The following is an 8,812-nucleotide window of genomic DNA, read 5'->3' as shown; positions in this document are numbered from 1 at the left end:
CTAGAGGAGGGAAAACAAATTAATAAAAGCTCTTTCTGTTTTTCTAATTGCTGGTGTTGAAAAAAAAAAACCAAAAAAAACCCCCAAAACAAACCCCAACCAAAACACCACAAACAAAGAACCTGAGAGGAGTTGCGGGTGGGACAGGAGCTCAGTTTTGCTGTGTTGAGCCCCGGCTGGTTTCAGCGATGCTGTTCACTGCGGCCGGTGCCCTTTGGGGGGACTGAAGCAGATCAGGCTGCCCACCACAAAGGGAAAGGCGAGTGCTGAAACAAAAGGCTATGCTACCGGCTCGGCGGGCTGGAGAAGCCATGGGGTCCTGACTTAGTGCAGAAATCAGCCACAGTGGGAAGGAGAAGTTAATTAGATGGAATAAATCGTGTTATGGGGCTTGCTGGTAAGCTGGTGCAGGAGAGCCGCAGTGGCTGGAGAGCACCTTTGTGGGCAGCACTGAGGGTAGGGCATCCGTGTCTGGACATGCTGGCACAGGACTGGGGCTGTCAGGATGATCTGACTCACTGGCACCAAGGACATGCTTATCAGAGCCCAGGCGAAAATTCTGGGCTTTGAGGTGCTGCTGAGCTCTGGCAGGTTTAGCTTCGGGGTAACAAGAAAGTGTTGGGGTGCAGGAGGTGTTTGGCATTTGGTAGGTCCAGCTCCCCTCCTCCCATTGCACTTTTTGCTTTTCATTTGCACCCCAGCACCAACACCCAGCAAGGTAACGTGCGTCATGGTGGTGGCCTGTGTGTGACATGCAAGTGCTGCATGGTCTGAGCCCAAGGGCTCCCCGTGAGGCGGCTCCTGCATGGGCACCCATGGGTGCTCTGCTTTTGTCCTGCGGGTCGGACCCTCGGAGCAGCCTGGGTGCAGAGTTCAGCCGGAGCTGCTGACTTCTGATTCACACTTTGTCTCTGGCCGGCCAAACCACACATGCTCTGAAGCCGTGCAGCTCAGATCTGAAAAAATACAAACCTCTTCCAGTGTCCCCCCCGCCCCTTCCTTTGCCCCAGCTCCGAAAGCAGAAGGAGAGTTCAGGAGTTTCACACAGCATCCAGTTTCAGGCAAATGTTTTCTGTAAAGCTAATTGAAAATATTCCTTCGCACTGTTCCCACTCACACGAGAGTGTTGGGGGGGTCGTGGTTGTGGTGATGTTCCCGTGTATCCTTGGGATGGGGCTGGGGCAGCCGCCGTCCGGCACGTGGTGCTGAGCAAGGTACTGAGTGGCTACAGTGGGAGCAGGGAGGTTTTGTCAGAGCCTCATAAACTGTGAGCTTTATGGCAGCTGCTCACCCTGGGAGAATAACCGGCCCAAAGAATTTATGATGCAAATATTCGTCCCAGACTTTTCGGAGGCGAGTGTGAAATGGTTTAAATCATTGGGATTTGCATAGCCTGAGCTGACTGGGATGTGTGGCTTCCTGTGACAATGTTTTTACCAAAGCCTCTCTCCCTCATCTTCTAAGCTTTGATGCCCACCTTGCTCAGCAAGGCCCTGATGCTGCCTGGGGTGGTAGCCGTCCCAGGGGACTCACACTAGACCCCATGTGGGGAGGCAATGGCTCATGGCCGTGATTCCCGAGGGACCCTGGTCTCTCTGGAGGGCTGGATCCATCCCCAGGCTGCCGACAGGATGCTCTGCCTGGATGCAGCCCCATCACGTGCCTTTCTGGGTGCCGGGTTCAGGCGTACGGACAGGGGCAGGAGCAAGGCTCCGTGCGGAGGCTCAGGTTTAGGAGCTGGGCATTGACTTTTGGTGAATTACCTTCACGTTCTTAGTTCTCCGCTCACTCGTGAGTGTCACAACAAGGGAGCCTGGAAAGGCGCCCAAACACACCAGAAAGGAATCTAATTTCTTTTCGAGGGAGTTGCTGCAGAAAAACATTTGAGTTATTTGCTAAGCTCTAATAATGATACTTTGCATTTGCATTGCAGCTTCCACCTAAGGGCATCTTGGCACAGCCAGTAATTAAACCTCCAAGTCCTTGTGAGAGAGACAAAGCCCTTTTCTAACATTTGACAGACAGCTAAACTTTGGGCCAGGGTCAGATTAAGTGGCTTGCTCGGAGATGTACATTGAGTGTGCAGCAAATCCAAACTCAAACAAGAGCTTCACTCAGCCCAAAGAAACATTTGGGATTCTGGTCCCTCTGCTCTGCTCCAGTTGGCTTTTTGTAAGCCTCTGTCGACTGATGGCAGCTCAGAGACATCCCTTTTCGGTATTAAATGCAGGAAGGTCTTTTGTTGGATTTAGGCAACAAGGAGAGCTAATTGCAAATTCAATTTTTGGTTTAGAAAATGCAGCTCAGCCTGCATTACCTTAGCAGCCACAGAGTTATCTCTTAGGACTTTGCACCAGCACTATATTTGTTTCAGGTCTGTTTTCTTTAGAGCTTTATGGTCAGCAATTAATGGTATAATTACACGTTGACATAATGATGGCTCCTGACACGGCAAAGCTCAGGGGCAGGGCACTGTGTGTCACTCTTGGTTTGTTCCCGTTTCTTTATTTTGGAGGGTGAAAGCAGGCAGCTTCGGGCTTTGCTCGGAGCTGGCTGCCTGGTGCCTGGGAGGGGAAGCCTCGTGTGCTGGCACTGGCTTGGACGGCACCAGCATCCTGCAGAAACCCTCCTGTCCCCTCGCTCTGCTGGGATGTCTCCGGTCATTTCTTGTTGCCCATCCTTCTCAAGGGCTGCCTTCATCCGTTGAAGGCAATCCTGAAGGCAGTGACCCGCTGGGGATTCAGCACAGCTGGGCACCCCTCCGTGGGGCTGGGCTGAGCCCCCTGGCGCTGCTCCCCCTGTGCCTCTGGGCTGTTCCTGGGGTCTCCAGGCCACCTCCCCTCCATGCAGCGCCTTGGCTGAACAAGAACAGATCTGGAAGTGGGGGGCTGAGTGCGCTCTGGGGGGTTCCAGCATGCAGGTACAGGCAAGCAGGGGCACACGATGTGCTTTTGGGGCTCTTTCCCATCAGAGGCTGCACTTGGTGGTACAGTCTCACAGGGTAGTGGTGCTGCACATGGGATGAGGTCTTGGACCTGCTCTCTGGTCCCCTTCAACCTCCCCAGCAGACAGCGGGGACTTCGATGGTGAGGACAGGTCTCCTCACACTGGCCTGTCAGGGGACAGGCAGACCCCAGGGACATCTGGCAGAGTTATTTTAGGGTTTATCAGCTACGCTTGCTGCCCTAGGGATGGGGATTTAAGCTCTCGGGTGTTTTCCCTGCTTCCAAGACACCCAGCCCCTGTTTGAGCCCCTGCCGTGCCCCAGGCATGGCCAGTGCAGCAGCCAGTGCCACCACAGCCCTGGCACCCATCAGGTTACAGCCAGGCTGGAGGGACACGGTCGCCCATGGATCAGACCTTGGCTGCTCTTCCATCCCCATCTACTGGCCGGCTTGGAAAAGAGCTTTCTGGGAAAATTTCATGGGCTGCACAGTTGTGGACAGGCACCGACCCTGCGATCCCTGTGCCACCCCCACCAAATCCTATCCAAATGACAGGATACTTCCCAGATCAGTGTCAGGTCTCTAACGATTCTTTGGAGTTTGTCTTCCTCCTTCCCACGCTGGGTCTTAAAGAAGAAGGTGATGCTGGAGAGCTGGCATCTCCACCTCCTTGGCCCATTGCAAATTCTGCACATCCTTGGGTGAATTCTCAGTTTTCTGCTTTCTCAGTGTATTTTCCCAAAAACAAGGAGCAGAAAAACATTCCTGCCTCCCTGAGAGGCTGCTGGGTGTGTGTCGTGCTCCTGGGTAAGGCTGGTTCACTCTTGTTTTCTCACCCCTGTGTGAAAGAGCAGTAAATCCCTGCAAGGTGGGACAGAGGCTGGATGCAGAGCAAGGGCGGGCTGGTCCTCATGGCTTTTCTGTGCTGGTTTTGCACTGCTTCTAGTCTCTTCATTTGCCCCAGCTGTAATCAAAGCCATGCAAGGTGATGGCACCAATGTTGTGAAGGTGCTTTACTGGTGGAACTTGTTCTCAGTGGTAGGAAGGGGACAGTGATGCTGTGGGCACTGGGCGTGCTGCTGCCAGACTGGACATGTGACAATGGACAGTTTCTCCTTTGCGGGCAGAGGGGGTGAGTCAGGGTGATGAAAGCATGGCAGCAGCCGCACAGGTGCTCCCGGCACAGAACGCAGCTCGGGGATGCCTCTGGGAATTGCAACCATCAGGTTTTGCAGGTTGCCGGCTGTGGTGGCTGAACCCTTGGAAGACTTGAGTCCCCGGAGCACAGCACCGACCTTTGGTTTTAATTGATTTTCCAACTTGGTTGATCTCTCCATCTCAGTGCTTGGGGAGAGAAAACTTCAAGGGGGGGAAGCCCTATGCAGACAGGAGGCCTGGCCCATGCCCAAAGCAATAAAGCACCAGAACAGAAAAAAAAAAAAAAAGAGAAGACAATAAGGCCTCAGAAAGCCCAGCCCAGCAGGAAGGTTTACTCTGCCTTCTAGGCAGCTTTAAAGTCACATTGTCTGATTATCCTGCAGCATGAACAAATTAGCCTGTGATTTAGATGGAGGGGTGTAATTACCAGCCATCAGACATGGGTGCTGCCGACCCCTTCTCATCCCCGGCGAGGCAGATGCTCACACCTTCCTGCCCAAGCAGGCACCAGGTGTTTCCTTGCTCCTTGTGATGCTGGCAAAGCTGCTGGTAGCATGAGTCTAAATTTCTACTCAGGGAGCGCGTGTCTCTGGGGATGCATGTTGCAAGCGGGTTGTGCCAGGAAGATGGTTTTTCTGGTCGCCCACTGAAAGGGTGATGGTGGTCCTTGGCATTGCATCACTGGGGGGATTCTGCTGGCACAGGGGCACAGCCCAGGGGAGGCGGAGTGAGGCCAGGTACCCCTTGTTCCCCCAGGGTATCATTGAAAAGGGGAAGGTGTTTGCTCAAGGGAAGGGATTTCATCTCCTGCTCACTCTCAATGACATGATTTCCAATGTGAGGTTTTTTTATAAAATGGTACTGACAACCCTAAAAATGTTCTGGCGTTCAAGTGTAACATTCCGAAATCCTTCTGCAGTTCTTTTACGAATTTCTGCTTTAGATCAGATGCTCATCCTGTGTTTGGGATGGTGGGAGAAGTTGTGGATTGAACAGGAGCAGATTTCCCTGCATCCTGGGGGGTTGGACATGCCTGTCCGGCAGCCTCAGCCTGCAGGGATGGAGGACCCACTGCCACCTGTAAGCTCCACTCAGCCCTTTCACCTGAAGTTTTCCTTTCAGATGCATTGACAGGGCAATTTCTGCATTTTGCAGACACAGATCTGAGAGGAAGAGAAATCCTGGCAGAAAGAAGATTGATAGGTGGCTCCTGTCATAATCTTGAGATCAAAATGCCACCGACTGTTTGCAGTGAGGTCAGCTTATCCCTGTGCTGCTTAACAGCAGCCGAGAGCTGTGGTGAGAGGAGCCATCCCAAAACCCAAACCAGCCATAACCATCCCTGTGCTCAGAGACTGAGCCACAGCCCGGGCTGGTGTGTTTGAAGACACGTCTCTGTTTTTGCTGTCAGGGCCTGTTTAGCCTCGGTAAACCCTAGGGATTGCACAGCTAAAGCACAGCCCCTCTGATCTCAGCTCCAGGCTCAGCTTTTTATGTTTAAGAGGGAAAAAAAAAAAAAAAAAAAGTCTTCTAAAGGCGCAGCCAAGGCAGTGGTGATGCAGGACCTGGGGATGGGCTGCGCGATTATGGATACTGGCTGCGACGTCTGCACGGGTTACCCTGCAGGGATGATGTGCAGTCGCAGATGGGTTACTAAGTGTCTACTTCATACATCTACTGCTACCAGAAAAAAAGATCAGACAGTAAGTTGTACCGGCAGCTAAAAGCAGAGTATCTACTGAATCTCAGGCAGGCACTTGAGCCTGGATTTTGTTCCAGTAGCTGCTAGTGATGGCTGAAGCGTCACACACGCTCCCAAACCTGGCGATGCACTGAACCATCAAATGTGGTGAGAAGTGGGACACAACTCAGCAACAGACAGAGGGTGCTGGAGCCCCCTCTGCTTAGTGGAGGATTAGGAACGTGTCCAAAACCCAGCATGCGCTTGAGTGCTTTGCTGAAGTTGAGTGGATCCAGGGTCTGGATTCTGACCCCCCGCACACCTTACGGGATTTTGTATTAGCTTGAATCCTGGGGAGAATGTAGTTATGCTGCAGTCATGGTAGCTGACATAACATGTACATGGGACATGTATGTCTCTCACTTGGGCACGGCATGGGACATGGAGAGGGCTGTCCTCGGTAGCTGATGTGTGCAACAGACCCCAGCGCTCCACAGCTGCGAAGGCGGTGGCAGACTGGAAGCACTGGTCCGCTGGGGAGACCGTCACCGAGTGCAAACTCGTTTGGGTCCAGTTACTTCAGTGCAACAAGTTACATTGTGTGGGAAGCTTGTGTACCATTCCTCCTGCCATCTGCTGGCAATTAAAAATCTGGCCAGTAGTTTTATTCCAAGGAAACAAAAATGTCCCTTTCTAGCACCAGTAGGAGACTGGATGATGCTGGATCCTTCAAATTGCCTTATTGCCCAAATCCCAATACCAGGCTTCTGGGCTGAGGAACAGATCTGTGCAGTGGGGCAGTGTTTATTGTAAAATTTTGTATGTATGCAAAAAAAGTGCTCAGATTCCAAAGCCCCTGTTTTCCAGGCCCATCTGGAAGGTATTTTTTCTTCTGACACATTTAGCAAGGGTTTACCAACAACCAGCAAGATCTGTTTTGGTGAGCGGTGCTGGGAGCTGGAAGGGAGCTCTGGGGGTTACTTTAGCAGGTTTGAACTGAGGGTGGGAATCCTGCCTTTGCCCCAGCAAAAAGGAACATGATGAGAAAGGGGGGTGAAGGTGGGTAAGGAGCAGTGATGTTTTGCTTGTCTGAGCAGGCTGGGTCCTTTTTGACCACATGAGCTGTCGCATCGCCAGCCACAGCCTCTGTGGTGGGATGCAGGGCCATCTGCTCAGGCAGGCCAGTGGCACCATGGCTGTGGCACAGGTCAGGCTCCGAGGTCCTGCAGGAAGGGGCAGGGTGATTTCCAAAGGACAACCTTTCTCTTGTGTCTGAACCCGGCAGCTCGGCCATTGCTGGCTTCGAGCTGCAAGAACAGGTGTCTCGGGCACTTCGTGTTGGAGATGTGGAGCGAGAACTTCATGGAGTCTGGTGATGGTGCTAGGCTCCAGCTGTGGTTCCTCCACGCTCCCTGGGCTTGCAATGAGCTCTGATGGCACACTGCATTCCTGCTTCTGCCTTCCTGTCCTGGCTTATGATGGCCTTCCAGCGTGCAACTCCCTCATGCTGCTGGAAAACTCTTTCCTGACAAAGCTTTCAAATTTTCTGCTCCTTTGAGGGTCAGTTGTTATATTCGGCTCACATTCATTATGCAAATGCTCCATCATCTTGAGTTTGCTCTTCTTCAAGGTGGCCAAACAGCTCAGCTCTTCAGTGTCCCACTTCAGAGCACCTCCTAGCTACTAACACCAACATGGAAAGCAGCAAGCATTGCTCTGCTATCACAATGCAGGGATTTTTTTGAGCTCCCTCAGATTGGCTTGAAGCAGGTGCTGAAGGCTTAATAAAAGGTGTCACATAATACAACTTCCAAGCATTTTCACTACTGTTTAGGCACTGGGAGAAATCAGCTTAATCAGAGCCATCTGTAGAGATCTGCGATGCAGGATTGGATGGCAGAGAAACTGGTGGCTGCTGACTTACCCCCAAAAAAACTTGGCTGCAGTGGTGCTGGGCTGTGGTTGCATTTTTACAAGCCATATGTATATGTGTACGTTTGGCACTAGTAGAAGTGCCTGTATCAGTCTGTGGAAAGAGATAAATGACCCTCCAGAGGCCTTAGGAAGGTGCTGTCATGTGCTGAGTTGGGAGACCCCTGGGGTGGCAGAGAGAGGAACCTGGACCACAGGGGACCATTGCTGTAGGAGGGCAGTAACCAAATAACTCCTCTGTCCCTGTCTGGTCATTCACCTCACTGGGACCAGGGATGGACCAGTGCTGAGCTTTTGGAAATGCCTTTCCCCTTCCCACGAGTGAGCCCATGTCCGCACATTCCCCCCGGGGTGGCTGCCCAAAGCGTGTCCAGCACGTCTGCCAGCCTGCCTGCCATCCCAGCGCACCGGGGAGCCCTGCCAACAGAACACGGGGTGCGGGCATGTTTGTGTGTGCTCTGCAGCGGTGAGGAATCACTGTGAGACTGTGGTGAATCCCAAGGTACAAGCGTCGTTATCTCTCCCTTGATCTCCTCTAAACGCACACCGAGACTGTCTGCCAATTTTATAAAGGAGTCTAGCTTCACAATTATCCGTGATCCCCAGTGATATGAGACATATAATCGGTGTCTCCTGACTTCTTGTCAGATTAATTACCATCAGCATATGTATTTTCTGCTGTTTTCAGGGGAATCCGGTCATGGGAAAGTGAAGAAACAGCTCTGCTGATTTCAGTGGGGCTTGCGGGAGGAGGGAGGGCACCAGGGTCTCGTGGCTCTGTGGTGGGATGTCCACGTGCAGTGCTGCTTCTGCGGGTCTCTGCAAGCCCGTCCTGCAGCCAAGGCTGGCCTGGGTTTGCAGGCGATACCAGCAGGACCATTGCTCGCTTGCAAACGTATATTCTGTGCCACAGGACCCCTTCCCCTGCCCGTGAGAGGCGGCAGAGCAGCCATGCAAACCCCCCCGGTCAGCGTGGGTGAGCGCTTGCACAATGCGCTCTCTCGGCTGGAAGGGTCGGACTCGTGGGGGAAGGGGGGGGAAGGGAACAGGAAAAAGGGTTTGGGCTCCTGGGGAACTGCACGAGGCTCTTCCCCTT

The sequence above is a fragment of the Falco rusticolus genome, chromosome 1, assembly GCF_015220075.1.
Source record: "Falco rusticolus isolate bFalRus1 chromosome 1, bFalRus1.pri, whole genome shotgun sequence".
NCBI lineage: Eukaryota > Metazoa > Chordata > Aves > Falconiformes > Falconidae > Falco > Falco rusticolus.
This window is presented reverse-complemented; position numbering follows the sequence as displayed.